This window comes from Cydia pomonella, chromosome 12 (assembly GCF_033807575.1).
Source record: "Cydia pomonella isolate Wapato2018A chromosome 12, ilCydPomo1, whole genome shotgun sequence".
NCBI classification, from domain to species: Eukaryota; Metazoa; Arthropoda; class Insecta; order Lepidoptera; family Tortricidae; genus Cydia; species Cydia pomonella.
In genome coordinates this window covers 2,940,558-2,962,298 of record NC_084714.1, presented here as the reverse complement: position 1 = coordinate 2,962,298, position 21,741 = coordinate 2,940,558, and the positions used below count along the sequence as shown (strand labels likewise).

Genomic DNA, 21,741 nt, shown 5'->3' with positions numbered 1-21,741 from the left:
GTTGTCTGAGTACCCACAACATACGCCTTCTTGAGCTTACCGTTGGACTTATTCAATCTATGTAAGAATGTCCTATAATATTTATTTATAAGTATGTATGAATGGCCTTGATTTGCCGCTCGCCGCGCCACGCGCCGCTCGCGTCCAGTCCACGGCCTAACGGCCCGGCCATGACTTCGCGCGGCGGCGGCAGCGGCGAGGGCGGTCATAAGTGGGAACGAAAGGTCGGATCGCCGTGTTTCGCTCCAACCTATGCTCGCCGCTCGCCGCGGCCGCCGCCGCGCGATGTCGTGGCCGGAGCGTAAGACTGAAACTGAGCAATAAACCAGGGCCCTTATTCGACATGCTAAAAGTGACGTTTCGTGTTGATTTCCATTTGATGTGGGAAATATTGTGACTTGTCGAATTGCTATCATCAACACCTGTCAGTGAACAATATCCACACTAGAGGCGGGGCGTTGTACCGGAATAGTTTTTGGAACAGGTTTTTTGTAATAGACTACTTTTAGCTTGTCGAGTATTTAAAAGTACGAACTTTGATTTCTGAAATAAAACAAATATGAAACTTTCATCACCTCGTACCTCCATTCTTACCGTTACTTTAAGCAAAACAAAATTTTGTTAACAGACGGTCGTCTGGGCGTCTGTTGTATCTAAAAATAGTGTAATAATATATAATAAAAATATGTCAATGGATTCATAGCCTTCACTCAAAACGTCATAATATTTCCGACCCCTACCGAAATAATAAGTCGATATTTGCATAAATAATCCTTATTTGTAAGACGCCTAAGACCGGCAAATACGTAAACTGCCTATTGGGGGTCATACTCGTAAAAGTGGTATTTTAGACGTACTTTTGGTACGAGTAACAGAGACGTACTTTTGGTACGCAGTCCCAGCTCTAGTCAGGATTCTAGTTGTCAAATATAAGCGTGTCGAATACGTATTAGTTAACTGTCAAATGAAATTAGATCAACGGTAGACTTTTTTGTCGATGGGTATGGCTGCCATGTTTGGATTTATGACATTTGAAAGGGGATCCTAAGGCAGAGAGTAGTTTTTTCTGTACGATTTTGATTCTTCTACTCGACGCAAGATGGAGTTAGCTGCCAAATTCCGATCTTGGCGTTATAAAAATATACCGCAAGAACCATGACAATGACATGCAGTTGCGTCGATGTAGATCTATCATAAAAACGTACATGTGACAATTGTCCAGGATTTAAAAAAATCTTGACAATTAATAAATGTCAAAAAGAAAACTGATTTATTATAAAAATACAAATTATATATAAAGTTTGATTTTAAAACCAATGATCGTGGGTCCTAACCCCGGCTCTTAACAATGAACATCTTGTAACTTGTGTGCAAAATATCATTTAACTTTTACCAATTACTTTTCGGTTAAATAAAATATCACGAGGAAGAAGTAGCCCCAATAAGGTATATTTTCCCCTCTGGGTTAGAAGGTCAGATGGCAGTGAGACAGGGAGAGATAGTGAAGAATGCGGCAAAATAATCATTAATTGTGTTGTTAGACTAGCTTTTTTTGTTAATATGAAAATTGACGCAACAGCAAGCTCAAAGCCCCCTATGAGCCAGAGCCTGTTAGGTGCAGGCTTAATTGGCTCATCCGAGGGAAGCGGAGCTTCGGCGACTAGCTGGTTGCGTCTGCTTATCAACTTCTTCCAATTCACTTTTACATCAACTCCTTAAAAATTTGTAAATTAAGGTCAACTTTGTAAGAACTAATACCTGTGCCATACTATAAATTGGACGATATGCCTAATTAATTGTTATTAATGTTGAATTTTTAATGGCGTATAATATAAGACAGCGGTCGTATAATGACTGAGAAATTTGGATTTTTCTGTTTGAATAAACAGCAAACTGGAGACATTGAGATTAATTATAAACTTATTATTTTAGGTGTTATCAAGAAAAAAGGTCTTAACAGATTTATGAATAGGCATTGGCAGAAAAACAGGCGTCCGACCACGCATAATGGAGGATTCTATTTCTTTTATCATGTAGCTATATCTATATGACCTCTGCCGCCTACTTTTTCACCCGTTGGCGCCTGTGCCTAAATCCTTCTAAGACCGAAGTTTGCTGTTTCCACCTGTCCAATAAGCTGGCACATAAGACCCTCAGAGTTAGATTCCGGGGTACAGCCTTACAACATAACTATTCCCCAAAGTATCTCGGTGTTACACTGGACAGAAGCCTGACATACCGATTGCACATAGAGAAGCTAAAAAGTAAAATAAGGACCAGGATATTTTAATTACGATACATAAATAACTACTAAAACATGTTTTCTGCAAGAAATTAGTTATCTTATTATATTATAAAATATTTATTATCCATCTGTGATGTTTATTTCTTGTGAAGATATCGAAGTTTCGCTGTGTAGCACTTATCGATATATAATATGATCAAAATCGACCCGTCCACATCCCTAAAAATCCACACATACACATTTTTACGCACATATACAAAGCAGTATAACCACCAAAATGGCTACGGCTTGAGTATTCAAATTTGTATTGAGAAAAGGCAACTATATCCTGTCTTTATTTGCCTCTCTATCGCTCGAATATGCAATACGCATGCACTCTTCGTCAAAATCGGTTTCAAACTTTTTCGACTGAGTACGCGCAATAAACGCCTAGTAGTAGTATTTAAATGTTTACCGTATTCATTTAAAGCATCGTAGGACAATGCCGCTATGTAAACTGTAAGGTGGGTCTTAAATTAGTGTGAGTTATTTTGGCACCGGACTCAACCTTCACGTTACAATATTTAAAGTATTGCGCTGTCATAGTAACGAAAATGATAAACACGTCAATCGGAGTAAACAAGTAACTAAATGATGCAAACAAGAAAATATTGCAAAATAGGTACATATATATGTACCGATAATAATTTTGTGTTAAAAATATGAGGCAAATTATACTGCCCGATTATATGGACTACATATTAAAAACAATTATCTTGGAAACAGTCAATAGGTGAACAAAGTTATAGTAAAATTGGTGCATAATTTCAGGGCTTGCCTGGCCCACGCATGATGTACCTACCTACCACGACCACGGCCGTCTCCTATTACTATTTTTTTCTAATTCCCTAACTAGCGAACAATATTTCATGTTCATAGTCTAGAATTTAAAACCTTAGCTACATATTTGTGGCGCTTGGGGTTGAAGTTGAAACCCTGGGGTCCTAGCGTGGGTCTATGAGGAAATGTCAAAACGCCTTTTAAAGGTTTCTGGTGACCAGAGGCCTGGCCTATATTTCAATCGGCGAATCAGCATTGTTATCCAGAGGGGCAGCAGCCTTCTGGACACACCACCGACCGACCAGAATTTATTTATAAGTTTTTATCTTAAGTGTTTTTATGATATTTTATATATAAACTTACAGATGTCTAACCACCAGCAAAGTTTTTGAAGAGGTGTAGTTCCTGGTACCAACTGGAAACTGAAACTAATAATCTACACTCAAGAAAATGAAATATAGTCACAGAAAACTTTAATGTTTTATTTTATTAAAGAAAAACGTTAAAAAAATGTGTAAACAGAAATATATATTTTTAAATTCGTAGTTGAATAACATAATATGTATTTAATCTCTTGTACATAGGAATCGTCTTTTTGTAGGTTTATATAAACAATAAGTACTTAGGTCGATTTAGGCATCAACTCATCACACCAAAATTTTGTTCTAACCGGTCACACCGCCAAAAGCAGTATTATTTGTTTCAACCCGTCACAAGTAGATTTAGTTCTATTAGGACACATCGTAATTTTGTAGCTATTGGTCAAACTGCAAATCTGTTCCTATTCGTCATCCCGTCAAACTGTTCTAACTAGTCACAAGGAGGATACCTAAACAAATTTCACTACCCGCGAAACGTGTAATATAGACCATACAGTAGGTCTTAATGGTGATGGCGACTGTACAATGGGGTTGCGTATACATACAAAGAGCATTCAAATAGTTGGTGATAGACCAAGTGACCGAGTTACTAACAGTTATATTATATCTTTTTTATAAATAATGTAATAGCGTAATTTTTGGAAAAATAATAAAGGATTCATGAACCATCTCGTAATTTTTAAAAAACGGACTTTAAATCATATGCCTGAAAGATGTGTTAAGGTATACTTACAACTTGGATCGTGAACGTGGTTTAGAAGCAACTGGGTGCGGAGTAAATTGCTTGAATTTTTTCAGAATTTTGAGCGTTTCTAGGAGAATATGTGGAGCGAGCATTATTCGATATCGTATAGTTTCACTACTCGCCGCCGCATTATTCATAGCGCATTACTTATCCTATCGGATACAAGATGTCGCTGATTCTTGTAAAGTTATGTTTTAAAAAAAAAGACGCCTTACTCTATGCCATATATTGTATGAAAGGAAGGGTATTCCCTGTCGTACGTCAAAAAATCCAAGATGGTGCCCAAGCCCATGGACAAAAAAGTCTAGCAATAAAATCAACACTTGTCAAAATTTGACATTAGCAATCCACAGTCAGGTGACAATCAAATCAAACCGATCCACTTCGAGTTCAGAGCCATTACAAACTGTATAGTAGTAATAAACAAAGTTGATTTTAGTTTGATTATTTTTTCTATGAATGAGTTTTGATTGTTCCAAATGATAATATCCACAGTTGATAGAATCAACACTTGATACAATCAACATGCGATAGAATCAAGTGTTGATTTGATGTGGACGCGAAATTTGACAGTTGTGCATGTCGAATAAGGCCCCAGCTGAGCTTAAAGCAAAACCCTGTAACTTAAGAAACACTTGACATTCAACGTTTCTCCTACACGGGAGGCCAATTCGAACTTAGATAAAATTAACTTGATCTGACATTCAAGCCGCTATTGAGTGATTTTTGGACATAACTGTATAATTTATAACCGCATACTTATTTGACATTCTCTTTGTTTATTATTGATATTATTTGACGATCATTTTTAGGTGAAATTTTTCATATTATATACAATTAATGAAATTTATTTATTCAGATTATCTTGCTATTACTTAAATTTGTATTGAAATTAATGTAATTTTTACTGTAATAGTATCTTATGAAATAAATAAATTTAATCTATTAATATATACCTACGTAGAAAGCTCACTACGAAGTTGATTTCGTTAAAATGTGTTTTTTAATCATATAAGAAAAAGATGAAGACTGTTTCCATTATTATTTAAAGATGACGTTCAGATGGCAAGTGCAGCCGCATTACTGTTGGGATGTTAAAGCAGAGGCCTAGATGAGGGCACTTCCTGTCACTGACAATATCCTAGATAAAATGAGTAGTAATAACTAATTTTATCAAGAAAATTGACAGATACAGCTTCTGTGTTGGAGCCGCAGCAGTAGTGCCGCCCGTGTTGGCCGAAACGTTAATGCCATTGACCGTTACAGCGCGGCTTACGTGGGCGATGACTTGTGAATGCCACGCGGCGCGGCGCGGCGGCCCAACGGCATTCGGAGATCGCCAACGTAGGACACTTCCATAGGTATCAAATAATTGAATTCACCCGCGCCGCGCCGCTTCGTGTTCGCGAGTTATTCGCTCAGGTAAGACACTGCCTTAACCATTACAACTTGAACCGTATACTATAACCACCCGTTACGATTTACAGTTCAATTTGTTAGTTAATGGTTAATTGCGATTAACATTCAGCCAACACTGAGTGCCGCAACAATAAGGCCATTACATGCTAGCGTCTCTTGAGCATCGGCGTCTAGTCGGCGCTATGGAAAATGACGTCGCTGCGCAGTTGCGCCAACGTTGCGTCGAGCAGCAGCCATACAATTGGGTTGATCTGTAGTTGACATCCGAATGTACCTGAAAACTGAACCGATATAAAGAGCGTAGAAAGTTATCAGGCTTCTAATAGCTTCGTTCATCTTACGCTTTAATCACAAAGCCAGTCCAGAAGGCCCAATTTTTATAAGTTCAGAACTCGTTTATCTAAATCTTCGCAGAAAAACGTCCAAAGCGCCTTAGCTAAAAGTAGTCTTTATTCCCTTTTGATACGGACCAAAGTTAAACGAACCGTGCCACGTCACGTCGCGGTGATCAAACTTGCGTTCCGTCGTCTATTAATCTCTTTGTCCTTGACGATTTTCTGGGGGCCTAGCGAAGATGACAATCGTTCGCAGAGAAACGAAACGAAACGCTATCTATCTCTATCGTACTAATATGGAAGAGTGATAGAGAGACAATATATACGTTTAGTTTCCTTTTCTGCAAAGGGTATCTTGGATCTTGGCTAGGCCCTCTGGATTTAGCAAAATGGCTTACGAGATATGAAGTACTTAACATAGGCACTTAAGACCTTGAGCCTTAACGCAGTCTTATGTTGCGTGCAAAAGAAAACAGGCCTAAGTATCTGTAAAATGAACTCAGTTTAGTAAAAATCGACCAATCATAATCATAATCATAATCATCTTTATTTGTAAAACCAATTTATACGTCAACATCATATTTATATACATACAAGCCAGTTTTTTAACCTACGCTTAAAGCTAATTAAATTGGGAGCTTAGACGATGTTTCTAGGCAGTTTATTGTAAGTTGTGGGTCCCATTACATGGGTAAGCTAATTTGATTTTATGAGTTTGCGACCTACACTAACTAGTTTCCCGGCATTCCTAGTGTTAAAGTTATGTATCATTCCATTCGTTTTGTAGTTCGATATATTGACCCTTATGTACATAGCTACCTGCATAACCACAATTGACGGCAGTGTGAGTATGCCTAATTTTTTAAATAGTTCCTTTGCTGGCGTGTCTGAAGATACCCGTGCAATACACCTAACTGCTCGTTTCTGGAGTCGGAACACTCATTCCCATTGGGCGCAGCGACCCCAGAGCTAGCTAGAACGGGTCTACGAAACCCTACACTGAGCCATGCTCTTGGCCGGTTTTATTCAAACTGTAGTAGTATCTTTTTTGAAGAACCTACTTTTAGTATTAGTACCGTAGTTATTAATATTGGTACCGTACTAGTTTAATCGTTTTTTAATTCTACCAAATAAACTAACTGGGTCACACAAATTGAAAAAGCCACCTACATCACACTCCAAACTTTTTGCATTGAATCGCTCAAACTCAGACTAAGGATGAAACGCAGTTTTTCGACAGCTATGGCCTCATAACATAAGTTTAATGATAGCCATGTCACGTCGAGGCAATCAAAACTTGCGAACGGCCATAATTCCCTCCCCCCTCGCCCCCCACCTAATCTTCAAACTTGAAGTGTGATATTAGATATAATTCCCTACTTATACCGAAACGACTTATAACAGCGGACCAATGATATCTATAGGATCTTTTGGAAATGAATGCCGCGAGCACCTCTAGATGTTTCACGGCGTAAGCAGTTTTCGATTAGGGCACGAATTTGTTTTTATTAATCTCTTCTTGTTTACTTTATCTAATAGGCCGATTTTAATAATAGGACAGGTATTAGATCTGGGTTAGTAATGGATCTGCAATGGCAGCATGGTTCCATTTTTATCGCTTGTCGCTATGCCCGTCACTTTCGCACTTACATACTTGTTAGAACGTGACAGGCATGGTGACAAATGATAAAGAGTCGACCATATTAGCCCTACTGATCTGGAAAAGAAAGAAAAATGCCAAATCAAAGTATATATTTATTTAGGTAATCATGAAGCAATCAAAGCAAAAGTAAATCAAAATAGTAATTAAAGTTCACTTAAGGTAGATTTTTGTTAAGGAAACAATGTTTATTCAAATTGTTAGCAGATAATGCGCAAATCATTTTGTATTTGCGCTTCCCAATGTGTAATATCGGGTGTATTTAAATCGGCGATGCTGATCAGCCTACCGATTATATCGGTAAATATATATATAGTCCTCCTCATCGTTTTCGATGACGGCGACCCTAAATAAACACATTATGGACGTTGTCTAGCATGAGCCCTAATGTGGTTGGCCAGGCCGAACTTGCTCTTGCGAAGGAGGTCTTCTTGGCGTTCTACCATCCATAACGGTGTCAAAACATTAGAAGATAACCGCCTTACTAGCTTAGACATAAAACGCCAGTTACGGAAAGAGATACCTAAGCCCTCCTACGTGTACACGTTCAACGCAGCTGGCCAACTTTATTGTCACGCGTGCAATAGAGTATTTAAGAGCAAGATCGGTAAATATATCGGTATCGTAACCTCGCTAATTCAAATATCATTCTAATATCAGTGTACGTTCGAATTGGCCTGTAAAACTAAGAAAGCTTATTGGTTTCATGCTTACACAAGCAAAAAAAAAACAAGAAGAATTGTTCCCAATTTATTTTCCCTGGCTTTTGAAAATACTTGAAATAAATGAAAACATCGTAACACGATTAACGTTTGAGTGGAATGATTAATTTCTGCGTTTATAAATAGCCTTTGGCAATTTCTGTGGACTTAAAGTATTTCGAGAAAAATCCTTGGTTCCGGTAACCTAATTAAATAATAATTCAATTACGGATTCGGTTGTCTGTCATTTGGCGCCCTGATTTCTTCATTACCTTCAGATCTTTTGACGATCGGTCTGAACTAGTGGGTGACCCTGCCTATGAAGCCGATGGTCCTGAGTTCGAATCCCGGTAAGGGAATTTATTTGTGTGATGAATACAGATATTTGTTCCTGAGTCATGGGTGTTTTCTTAGTATATAAGTATGTATTTATCTATATACTAGCTGTGCCCGCGGCTCCGCCCGCGTGGTATTCGGTCTGTGTCAGTAACCGGCTCATTCACCGCTAATTTCTCTGCCTCTCCCCTGGAGGTGGAACTTGAAGTAAAGTTTACAAATGGATACGCTAGAGGACTCTAGTCTAGATAAAATATTTTACATTTAGGTACCACTTAATAACACTACACTCCAAAATCAATTGTTATTTTTTTCAAATTCGTGCTTATAAAATTTTTTTACGTGATTTAAACGACATAAAGTAGTAGATGTATATCGGACAATACAGTTCCACTTTTGTATTTTTTACGTCCTTGACTGCTCCTATCCAAATCATATCCATGGAAAATATCATCCAAATCGGTGTTCCAGACCAATCAGTCTAAGCATGAAAAGGTAACAAATATACCCATAGAAATCCATACTTCCGAACACTATGGATTTCAGGTGTAATATCTATTAGTTAGAAGTAAGATTAGAGGAAAGGAGAATACTCGTAGATATCAAAAACTTGAGGCCGAGTATTTACATTTTGTTTACAGTTATGTTTATGTTTGCACAACTAAATGTATACATATAATTATATCTACAGTTAGGTACATACTAATAAGTAGGTATGTAATAGTATATTTACATAACATTGCCATTTTATAATATTTATTTGTACACCACATTGCGAGTCTCCTCGGCGGGCATCAGCACGAATAGCTCCGTGCAGCTGGTAACGCGCGAGCACGCCACGTAGAGCTGCCCGTGCGAGAAGCAGCCCGTGCGCAGGTCCACGCCAGCGGCGCGCAGCGTCTGCCTCTGCGACTTGTTGATGTTCATGGCGAAGCAGACGCTCACGGAGAACTGTAGGCGCTTGAAGTGGAACGGGAAACTGCTCAGGATGAGGGGGATGCGCGGGATGAACACGACTTCTGCGGCGCCGCACCCCGTCAGGATCTGCACCTCAATGAGGTTTCCCTGCAGCTGCACTACTTTTAGCTGGGTTCCGTTGCATAACTTCGGAGACGACAAAGAAGCATGATTGGAACTCCAACTTTCAGGGTTAATGTGTGTGCTGGGAGTCCTGAAGCACTCAATGAGCTAAGGAACTATGGAACTCTACCGGGTATGTTGTGACATTGCCTTCCTCCAAGACAGTGTTAATGGAATTATATACTGCATGTTCACCTTCGATTTCCGCCTGCTCATTTTTCTGCGTGAGCATGGACCGTTCCTCTATGGGCGTGAGTATGGATCTCTCACAAACCCAAGAATGGCTCAGGTCTCCGTACACGCTACGAATGAGGTTTTCAATGGATGGAACAATCCTGCATAACGTCTCTGGTAGTTGTGGCTACGCCTAAAATCACGATCGTCGCTATAGTTTCGTAACCTCAATGCGTTGCGAGACTTTCGTGAAAGGTTCGCTTTTTTTCGGGAAGGCATTTTCAGTTTAGTTCTTATGGCATTTTAACGCGTATAAAATGCGAGTCCCAAATCGTTTGACATTTACACCGCAAACATCAGAGATTTTTTTTTTCATAGTACCCACCTTCGTAGCCATTATTAAGTGCTTAAAAGAGGCGATACGTATGAATATGGATACGATAAAATTACGATTTATGACGGAGAAAATATTTTTTTAAATAATTATGCAATTATACGCGTGTTGATATGTGTGTTCATTTTGTCACTACTTAACTGTGTAAGTAAACTCATTTTTAACCGACTTCAAGATTCCAAAAGGAGGAGAATCGAGGGAACTTTTCAAATATGAAAGTCATACATACAATGATTTTTGTATTTTCTTTAACAAATCTAGCATTTACATTTAAAAAAGTGACATTTGATGAAGTGGAACTGCTGCTGATGATCAGAATGGAACTCTTCAACGATACACAGTACACGTTTGGCGATTTGTCCTCTTCGCTATGTTTGTTAAATAAATTATTTTCAAGACAAATTTTTGTCAAGTTCGAGTTCTGACGATGGGGTCCATGAGGAATCGAGGGAACTCTTCAAATGTGAAAGGCATACATATAGTGATTTTTGTATTTTCATCAACAAATCAAGTATTTACATTTGTAGAAGTGACATTTGATGAAGTGGAACTGTTCATGATGAACAGAATGGAACTCTTGCATGTTTGTCAAGCAGTTAGGTTTTCAAGACACATTTTAATATTTCTATCCTATTTAGTTTTTTTAATAATTATCTGGTGCTTTATTTCATGCATGGTGTGAAATAATTTATCTTAAAATACAGTCGAATACCCTATTGCGGGTATCTTACCAGTCAACCATAGGGCAAATCTGAAATGTGTCAAGGTGGGTGCAGTGCCAAAAAAACATGTTACCTCCTTTTCTACATAATTAGGCGTAGGACGCTGTCTTTTTAATTTAATTGTATGAAATCAAAAATCAACAATAATCAGTCTTTCACCGGTCTACCTCATTAGAAGACCTCATAAAGTCGTTTTTTTTTTTCTTAAAAATTATTAGTTTACTTGATTACTAAATTTTTACTAAGTTTCCCAAAAGATGGCACTGTGCAATGTATGGCAATTAATTTACTGTCGTTTAATTTCGTTGTATTATTAGTATTATTACATCAACACAATTGAAATTGAATTGATATCCGTACCCCCCTCTTCTAACTGTAGAGTTAATTTGGCAAAATCCTTCCTCGGTTGCTTAATTTCAGCACCATATCTGTTAGTTTAGCAGGGTACTCGATACTCGTAGCACATATTTGTTGTAAAAGTTTGCACTTCCTTCCTAAGTAGCGCCATAAGATTCAGGTGCAAACTTAACTTAATCGAGTGTAGTGGCTACCCCCCGTTCTAGGGGTTGAATTTTTATAGCCTATAACTTGGCCGGGCATTTTCTCGACAGATTAGTAAAGTTTTCATCAAAATCCGTTCAGCTGTTTTCACATGATGCGAGGTCAAATAAACAGACAAACAGAGAAACAGACAAACAGACAAAAAATCTAAAAACTGTTGGAACGTGTTCTGTTAACGATTCTTAGTATCCCCAGCCTACTTTTTTTCGAATATCTTCCATGTACAGACTTTCGACCCCCTTCAGCTTTATTATATGTAATAGATGTATGTGTGTATCGTCGCCTGGTACCCATGGTACAAGGTTTGCTTAGTTTGGGGCTAAGCTAATCTGTGTAAAATGTCCCCTGATATTTATTTGTTTATTTATTTCTAATTAGCATGCTAAAATTAGGTAGATGATGTGACCTAAAGCACTGATTGGTAATGATCTCACGGAGAAGCCTTATATTATCCAGAATCTATAAGTATGAGTATCAGTACACCTAAAGGTGTCTTTTATACTTTGAGAACTAAGTATCAAAGAATATGGACACGATGGCCAATTACAACACATACACAATATACACATATACCACACATCTTTTTATGACAGGTGTTACAGACAGTCCCCTATGCCGAGGATGCATGGAGACAGAAAAACATCCTCTCACATGGTGCTGAAATGCAGCGGAGTAGCCCCATACAGGGCAAAGCATCTCCCCGAGTTCCTACTCAACATCAAAGGTTTGATAGGATTCCTCGAGGAATTAGGCTGGCAGAACTACCCCACCCCCCTGTCACGCAAAATAGACGCCAGTCGTTGAGTTGCGCAAATCACCCATATTACAATACAATATACATTTACCAATTCTCTGATCCTCCTACGGAGCAGCAGCTGACCATTACGAGTTATTTCCCGGGAAGAATTTAATCTTTTATCTACTGGCTTGCTGTGTAGGTACACCTGAACGAAATAAACCAAAAGTTTTTGTGAATGCTATTTTCTAGAGCCTGATTTTTGTAGTTTTATTCCTATTTAAATCAACATGCTTACGCAAAAAAAAAACTCCATTAAGCAACATATTAAGAAAACTATAAATCAACTCTGGAGAATCCAATTAGCAAACAAATATTGAAACACTAGATAAGGTAAGGTGAGGTAAGACTATCATTGGGACAACACAAACACTTTTAAGGTATCCTCATACTGTTTGTCTTGCCCCGAGCAAAATAAACCATATTCATCTTAACGATGCGCCTGCGAGCCGCATCGCTGGTACGGCACGTGCGCGCCAGCCCCAACACCATCCTAACTATGATTGCGGATAGGATCGACTGTCCGTACATAATGCATTGTTGCGGGCTTCATAAGCCCAGTAACAGTGAATCGTTATGATTTTAGTTAAGATATTTATTGTTACTAACATAGTTTTTTAAGTTTTATTGTACATAACTAACATTTTATGAGCCACATGCGCTTGAAATAAACGGTAATTTAATTTAATATAATTTAACCCACCTTACCTTAAAGTCTTCAGGAGGTCCATTCAAACTTATATTTTGACATTAAAATGATAACGAAATGACATCATTTTGATGTCAAAGTATACGTACGAATTGGCCTCTAGAAGTCTGTTTTTTGTTATCGCTTCGTGTACAATGGTTTTTAATATAAAACTGACTAAGGTATTTTGTCGGCGGGCTATTCAATGCTCAAGGTTAATCTTTCTTTTATATAAAATATATAAAATTTTGTACTTTAGCGTGTAGCTGCGCTCTCTCGGAAAGGTTTCCACGGAAGACCAGCGTCGAGGCCCTTAGGTGGTATCTTGACATTAAGCTGAGTGGAGACCTTTTCAGTGACGCTTAATAATAAATTGATTCTGTCGTCTCATGTATTACCTAAACTTAAGCGTTTTCTGAATAAATTTCTTTTATTCTATTCATTTCGTAATGGCTCTCTTTTCGATACCAAAAAAAGAGCGTGAATTGTTATTAACAATTTTATTATTGCTTCATCCGAATGAATCGAAGCCGTCTTCAAAATGTCTACAATGGTCTTGATTAGACTTCCATCGCATTTCATAAGATGATGAACTAAAATTCTGTGGAGTGGTGTCACCATTGTTGGCCGAATGTTAATTAGAATTAACATTTTCAATATGGTCAATTCTAATAGACGTTCGGCCAACACTGTCTATAACTAGCGATGTGCCAAAGAGAATTCCTTTCAAGCCTTCTTACCATTAGTTAGTAGCCGCTGTCAGCGGCTGCAAACTTAATTTATAAGCTGGTAATTAGGCTTAAGTAGACGATGATATTTATGTAGTACATACAGAGCGACATCGATACTCAGTAACAAAACTCTTTCAATAAAGAAAAAGAAATACGCTTTGCCAGGCTATTCGTATAAGATGCAGGCAAACCTCGTCTTTATGGTGAGCGACAAAGCGGGAATTTTGACTAAACTTAACACATATTTGTTCCTTTCCACGCTGCGTTTTCTTCTCAAAAACTATATCAAGTGGTTTTCACACGAATCTTCACAAGTTTTAAAGCCGCTATTTATGCAGGTATTAGAATCTGATGGATAAAAACTCAATTTATAATCAAATATATGTATATAGCGATAGCGGCTTATACATAATAATGACTTGCCCAAACTGATTGTCAGTTAAGTTTATTCCTCGTGCAACCCACCAAACAAAATGATAGCTAAGCAAGTTTTAATCTAAATGTATTTTTAATTAGTTTGTATTTCATTTGTTCAGAAATTTTACTAGATAAATGCAATGCTACTTTGTTTTTAATGAAAATTGACATTCCATCGAAACGGAGTGTACATCCTAATGTACATTGGGCGGCACGAGGATTTTTCTGATACGAATCCCATTATGGTGGATTTTTTTAATACTACGTCGGTGGCAAACATGCATACGCCACGCCTGATGGTAAGCAGTATCCGTAGACTATGTACGGCTGCAACTCCAAAGGAGCTACATTTGCGTTGTCGACCCTAACCCCCTCCCTCCCCTCGTTGAGCTCTTTCTCGTTGAGAGGAATTACCTACATTCATACGCATTAATTACGTTACATAATTTAATTGCTGATATACTAAGGGATTGGGCTAGCTTGGCCGGCAATACTACTTATGAAATCCCTAATGCAATATAAACCCTAAAATTGGTTACCTACGGCGTTATTCATGAGCGCGTTACTAGCCTCTATTAGCTATGTTTTTCTCTATCTGTCATTTTGACTTATGTATTTGTAAGAAAGGGATAAAACATAATTTAACTAAATAAGGCGCGTAAGGTTTTATAGGTATGAATAAGGGGATAAATCCGTAACTGTAACAAACAAAAGTCAATAATACATCGTTACTCAGAGTAACAATACTATAGAGGAGACAAGAGAGGAGGAAAGAGACAGAATGAGATGGTCTTATGGAAATTTCTGTGAGAGTAGCAGAGAAAGCGCTATAATTATTCGTCCTTTTTTCATCATCTTGGATTCTTGCCTTTTTCTAAAAAGTCAAAACGGTAAACGTATTGTTTTTCCTTTGGAGGATTTAACAATGGGAGTCGCCTTTAAGAGCTTACCCCTCAGTCGAAAACCTTGCCCAATGGTCATATATGTATTGTATGGGTTGATGTTTATCTGACATAACTATTTGTACGTACATTTGACGAGCCCCTCCCCCGCAAAAATTAGCAGACTATTTCGTACAGAAAATTACAGACAAGGCGTCTCTAGTTGTTAAATCTTTCAAGGTTTTTCCCCGCCAAAGCTTGGTGGGCAACAATGGACCTGACTAAATTACGTAGGTTATTATTGGTATGTTGTCAGAAATGTTACGTGCTTTTAATTTCGTCACATTGCGTATGATCTGTTCTAACTGAGGAGGCAGCGATACGAAATGTGTAATTACTCATCATATTCATCATTATAATTCATCATATTCATCGTAAGCGTCTTTTGGAATCAAAAGATTAGATGATAGGAAGAAAAAAAAAAAGGTTATATAAAGTTTTCTTTTTCAGGGGGCAGAAAAGCTTCTCAGATTTTTAAACAGTTTGGGGGGTTGGTGGAGGGTTTTACCCGTTAAGTAGATTGTGGATTTGGTTATTTTGGTCCAAGTTAATGCTATAATTTTTCTATAACTTAAACTGACAATTACTTGTACGCATTTCCTTAATCTAACAAGTTCGACGCCCGATTTTCACATTGTTACCCTCAGATTAAGAAAATGCGTGCAAATAGTTATCAGATTTAGTATTAGCACAATTATAGCATAAATTTAGAATAAAATGACCAAATCCATCGTCTGCTTAAAGATTTGTTGAGCTCCCCGCCAACCAACGGATCAACACAAACGGGTAAATGTAGTTAATGGGCCAGTTACCATCAGTTTCCTGGACGATATCGTCCTGTCAGATATTCGCGATTCGTCAGCTATTGCGAACAACAGACAGGCCAATATCATCCGCCGAGCTGGTAATGAGTGGGCTCCTTAAGGTAGACTTCACGGGGTAGCAAGATACCACCCGTATCTTAATGTGACGCGTTCGAATAACTACAAAAATCTCCTCTTGAGCTCCCCAAACATTCCTTTCCTCACAAGCGCATGTGGGAACTCTATATTATACTTTCTTTGAGCATCGTTTGTAATATTCTCTGACAATTTCTAAATCCTATTGCAAAGGCATAAAGTCGATGTTCAGTTCAACTATTAGTGCATACAGGCTTCCATGTTTACTTAGGATGTCAATAATGTTTCAATTACGACAATCCGAATAGAATTATGAACACCGAGCCATATTAGACATTTACGATGTTTCAAAATGAACGATACATTTGGGATTAGTTCAATGGGTATGTAGTTTATTGCTGTATATATGCTGAGTTATGTAGTATATATTCTGAGAGGTAAATCGGCTTCCAATTGTAGGTTCAAACTCCGCCTCGTATCAATGTTTATCCAGAGACAGGGTCTGTTTCACAAAGTCTGAGTAAAGTATTGGATAGCTAATTAACAAATAAATTAACTGCCAAATAATACTTTATTTAGCCCTTTATCAACCAGTTAAGCTTATTTGACGCAGTCCGGATTAGTGCATTGTGCTAGCTAGACGTGTGATCGCAGCGCATTGTCAAATTGCAATTAAGTTATACAACAGGTCTCTTATCGCACCGGCCGGCTGCCCGGCAGCCGAACACGTGTGCGCATATTATTGTTTTTACGCGAGTAGTGATGGTGGTTTATAATGGGTGACCAAAATAAAGGACACGAGTTGGATAGCGACAGTGACACAAGTGATACGAATAGTGTAATATTGAACCGAAAAAATAGTGAGACAGACCTAACTAATGAGAAGATGGATTACTTACTTGTAAGCGGCAGGGACAGTGTAACACGACAGACCAAACGAACGAGGGATGAAGATGAAAATCGGGATGAAGAGGGGGAGTGGAACCTAGTTGACCGAGCACGTAAAAGATTCGATAGAAAGAACTCTCGAAGCCCAATTTTGAGCGAAGACTTTAGGAATAATATTGAAGTAAGCGTAACTAATAAAGAAAAAATGCCAAAACAAATCGCACTCTCCAAGATTCTGAAGGCTAATAACATAAAGGGTGTACTTCAAGTAAAATATGTTAATTTATACAAACTACGCTTAATATTCGATACAGAGACAAGTGCGGACATATTTTTAAACTCGGGCGAAATTAACAAACTTGGATGGAGGTGCTACAAATCATCAGATGTGGGAATATCTTACGGTTTAATCAGAGATATTGAAATAGAATTGTCAGAAGAAGATATAACAACGAATATTACAAGTGAAATAGAACTAATATCTGCAAAACGTTTAAGTCGTAGGTCAAATGACGAGGGTGGCTGGGTTAAATCAGAAAAAGTGCGGTTAGGATTTAAGGGCAATACGTTGCCACAATACATTTATATGAATGAGCTAAGAATAAGAGTGGAACCTTATGTATTTCCAGTCACCCAGTGTTCGAAATGTTGGAGGTACGGGCACACGTCAAAGGTATGCCCGTCAAATAGATTTGTTTGCCCCAAATGCGGAGGATACCACGCTAACTGCGAAACTACGATCTTTAAGTGTGTAAATTGCAACATGAATCACATTTCGTTAGATAGGAAATGTCCGGTATACTTAAAAGAGAAAAAAATAAGAGAAATAATGAGTGAAAATAATCATAGTTACCAGAAGGCATCATCGCTCTACTCTCCACCTTCTCCGCCTATTCACCAGCCCGCTTTACGCTCCGAAATAACATCTGCGGCCTTAACCGCCAAAAGCTACGCGGCTAGCCAAGAACCGACAAGCACACCAAAAACTAGTGATGCTCAAGAAACTAAGGAATCTGACAACAACGCCTCAGTTAAAATACGCACGCAAGCGATTATACATCACGAAAACACCCAGTCTCAAAAGCCCAAACCCGCGAAGCATACAGTAAAGATAAATAAAAAACAAAGTGATATTGTCGATAATGATGAGTGGGATATGTCGTGTTCGGAAGATACAACTGAATATACAACGGATCAGAAAGAAGAATCAACAACTAAACAACGAAAAACTAAGAGAGAGAAACCCATGACATTCAGACAATTACTCGATAAGATAAAGGGAATATGTTTCTCACCTAATGAGAATGTAAAAACTAAATTCGGCAACATAATTCAAGTATGTATTCAGTGGGCTATTAACTACTTATTAGAAAATATTTCAGATATACCGTTATTAAGTTATTTAGCACGTTCAAGCAACTAAACATTCTTCAATGGAACGCCCAAAGTTTAAAGAAGAAAATATTGGAGTTAGAATTATTACTTCGCCAAGAAAAAGTGCATATTTGTATCATTAGTGAGACATGGCTGCATACAGACATTCATATTAGAATAAGCGGCTATAACGTTTTTAGACAAGACAGAAATGACGGGTATGGAGGGTTGTGTATCTTGACTCATTATTCTATTCAAGCGCAGCAATGTCCAATAAATACATTAAACTGTAGCATTGAAATGATACACGTTCAAGTATTCAATTGTCACGATGTAAGAGATATTATTGGCGTCTATTGCCCACCGAGTATCAATACATCGCAAAATGATTGGGACCACATTTTTTCACAATTTCAAGAAAAAACCCTCATATTGGGAGACTTCAATGGACATCATTCAAATTGGTCAAATAGATTTAATCAGAGGGGGACGCAAATCTTCGACAGCCTGATTGATTACAATTTTATTTCGTTAAATGATGGTCAACCGACTAGATTAAAAATGGTAAATAGCAGGCTACAGAGTTCATCGCCAGATATTTCGATAGCATCAACAGATTTAGGCCTAAAAACAGAATGGACTGTTACCAATGAATCTTTGGGCAGTGATCACCTTTTCATCAAAATACAAATTAAAACGAACTACCCTGCTGATATAAAGAAAACGCGCAACTTTAAAAAAGCTAACTGGGAGAAATATCAAAAATATCTTGATAATACCTTCTCTAATCTCGTGATGTCTGACAGTCCGCAAGAAGCATATGATTTATTCTTAACACATGTAAATGAAGCGGCTGACCTATATATTCCATACATTAAATTTAATCGAAACCCTACAACCAAATTCACCCCAAAACCGTACTGGAACACGGAACTTTCAAGAGCAGTAGCCGAAAGAAGACTAGCATTGGCTCAATTACGAAGAAATCCGACCCCACAAAATCTGGAAAGGTTAAAAGAAAAAACTCGAATTGCTCAACTTAAGATAAGAAAGGCTAGAAGTCAGAGCTGGCAAACCTTTTGTTCGTCAATAGATAAATCTACGTCCTCTAGTGATATGTGGTCTCGTATGAAGTGGCTGAAAGGCATTAAGTCAAACAGGGCTTATGCAGACAGTCAAAAGATCGACGAACTATTGCATAGCTTAGCACCTGATTACGCGTTACCTGCAGCCCCAAGCTTTAAGTCCAACAATTCCTATTTAAGTGCCGAGATTTCACGCCAAGAACTAGATAGCTGCATGAAATCAAAGGATACTGCCCCAGGATGTGACGATATTTCCTATTCTATGTTAAAGTATTTACCCGAGTGTGGCAAAGAAATCTTATTACGTATTTACAACATATGTTTTGAAAGTGGCTATGTCCCACATCAGTGGCGAGATATTAAGGTAGTGCCTATTCCAAAACCTGGTCGTAACTTACAATCCCCTAATTCACTTCGCCCAATTTCATTGATATCATGCATTTGTAAGATTTTTCATTCTATATTAAATAAACGTCTCGAATGGTACTTTGAAAAAAATCTGATGTTTGCTGAGGCTACCACCGGGTTTAGGAAAGGTCGCTCATGTGTTGATAATTTAACTCGCTTTGTGACTGACGCGCAATTAGGAAAGGCAAGGGGACTCATGACCTTGGGTTGTTTTATAGATCTAGAAAATGCATACAATAATGTCGACATATCTTATTTGGTAAACACACTAGACTATTTTGAAATAGGAGCTCAAATATGTAATTATTTATGGAATTTCCTTAAGGAGCGTATAATTAAAAGTTTAATTTCAGACACTTATACCATCAGACACACCGGTCGAGGTTTGGCACAGGGTGACCCCCTCTCACCTTTATTGTTTAATATAGCGACGATTAATATCTGCAGAGAAATAACCAATGTAACAGTATTGCAATATGCTGATGATTATGTTTTATACACTGCTGCCAAGAACGTCAACGATGGTATATTTCAAATACAATCTGCTTTAAATATGTTCAATTGTCTATTAAAGGAAAAGGGGCTATCAATTTCAGCCTCTAAGAGCAAAATATGCGTTTTTGGCAAGCATATAAAGGCCGAGGCAATAAATATTAGCGTAAACGGCACATCCTTACAAGTAGTCGATAATGTTAAGTACTTAGGGTTGTGGCTTGATCGTGGACTGAGATGGAAGCGACATATAGATGAAATAACACAAAAATTAACAAAATATATCAATATTCTTAAAGTTCTCACAGGACCACGTTGGGGAGTGCATCCTAAACACTTAAGACGATTATATATAGCTCTTATACGTAGCCGATTGGATTACAGCAGTTTTCTTTATGACACTAGCGCAAAATGTCACCTATACAAATTAGACAAAGTCCAAAACCAATGTATGCGAGTGATTGGTGGATTTATCAAAAGTTCCCCTATACATGTAATGGAAAATGAATTGCACATACCCCCACTACACATTCGTAGACACTATCTGGCTGGTAAATACTATTTAAAATCTAAATCCATCTTGAATAGCCCTACAATCAATTCCATTCGCAATTTATGTCAAACTCTTAGCTCTCGACAGTATGGCAGTAAAATGCCTCTTTTAGTTTTGATCCACAATTGTCTAAAGGATGTCCTAATTCAGTCAAAAAAACAACTGGAAATGTTTAGTTTAGATACGTGGATCAATAATATTAACCTCCTAAGGCCCAGCCATAGAAATGAAAAATCCTAAATTTGCCACTAGAATTTGAACCTATAGTGCAGGGAATACAGTTGATTTTATTTTGTTTGAAAATTGAATGAAACAAAGCCAATGCAACTCTGTTCCAATTGAATATGATTTAAATTTCATCGAACTGAATAAGTCCTATAGGTAGGACCTTGGGCCTTACGAGGATAAATTATCTGATGTCATCCAAATAAATTTAGAACCCATAACACAAGCCAAAAGACTATACGACAAAAACCAACTCAAATCTAAATGCACACAATATCTGGATGAAACATATGGGTTGCACTACAAAATATTTACAGATGGTTCCAAAAATAAAGAAATATCGGGTGCTGCATTTTATGATCCCCAATGCAAAGTATCGGCTGAGTTTAAAATGTCAGCCAATATCTCAATTATGCAGATTGAACTAGTTTCTATTTTAGAAGCATTATCTTGGATTGGATCAGTGGATGGAAAAGAATTTGTAATCCTGACAGATTCAAGGAGTGCGCTTCAGCATCTGGCTCGATGCACCTCGAATTATCGAGGAGCACCGACAGCCTATTCCATACTAAAAACAGTTCGCACGTTAAAACAATCTGATAAATCGATTACCCTACAGTGGATACCGTCCCATATAGGTCTCACAGGCAATGAGGTGGCAGATATTTTAGCA

The 21,741-nt window shown here is 37.8% G+C and overlaps 1 long non-coding RNA gene across 1 annotated transcript; it reads left to right on the top strand.

The window, feature by feature from the left end:
• The first annotated feature begins 946 nt into the window (after positions 1-946).
• Positions 947-2,372, top strand: LOC133523267 (uncharacterized). Its single transcript, XR_009800207.1, has 2 exons — positions 947-1,446; positions 1,933-2,372. It is a non-coding gene; the product is annotated as an uncharacterized LOC133523267 (long non-coding RNA).
• Positions 2,373-21,741: the final 19,369 nt, after the last annotated feature.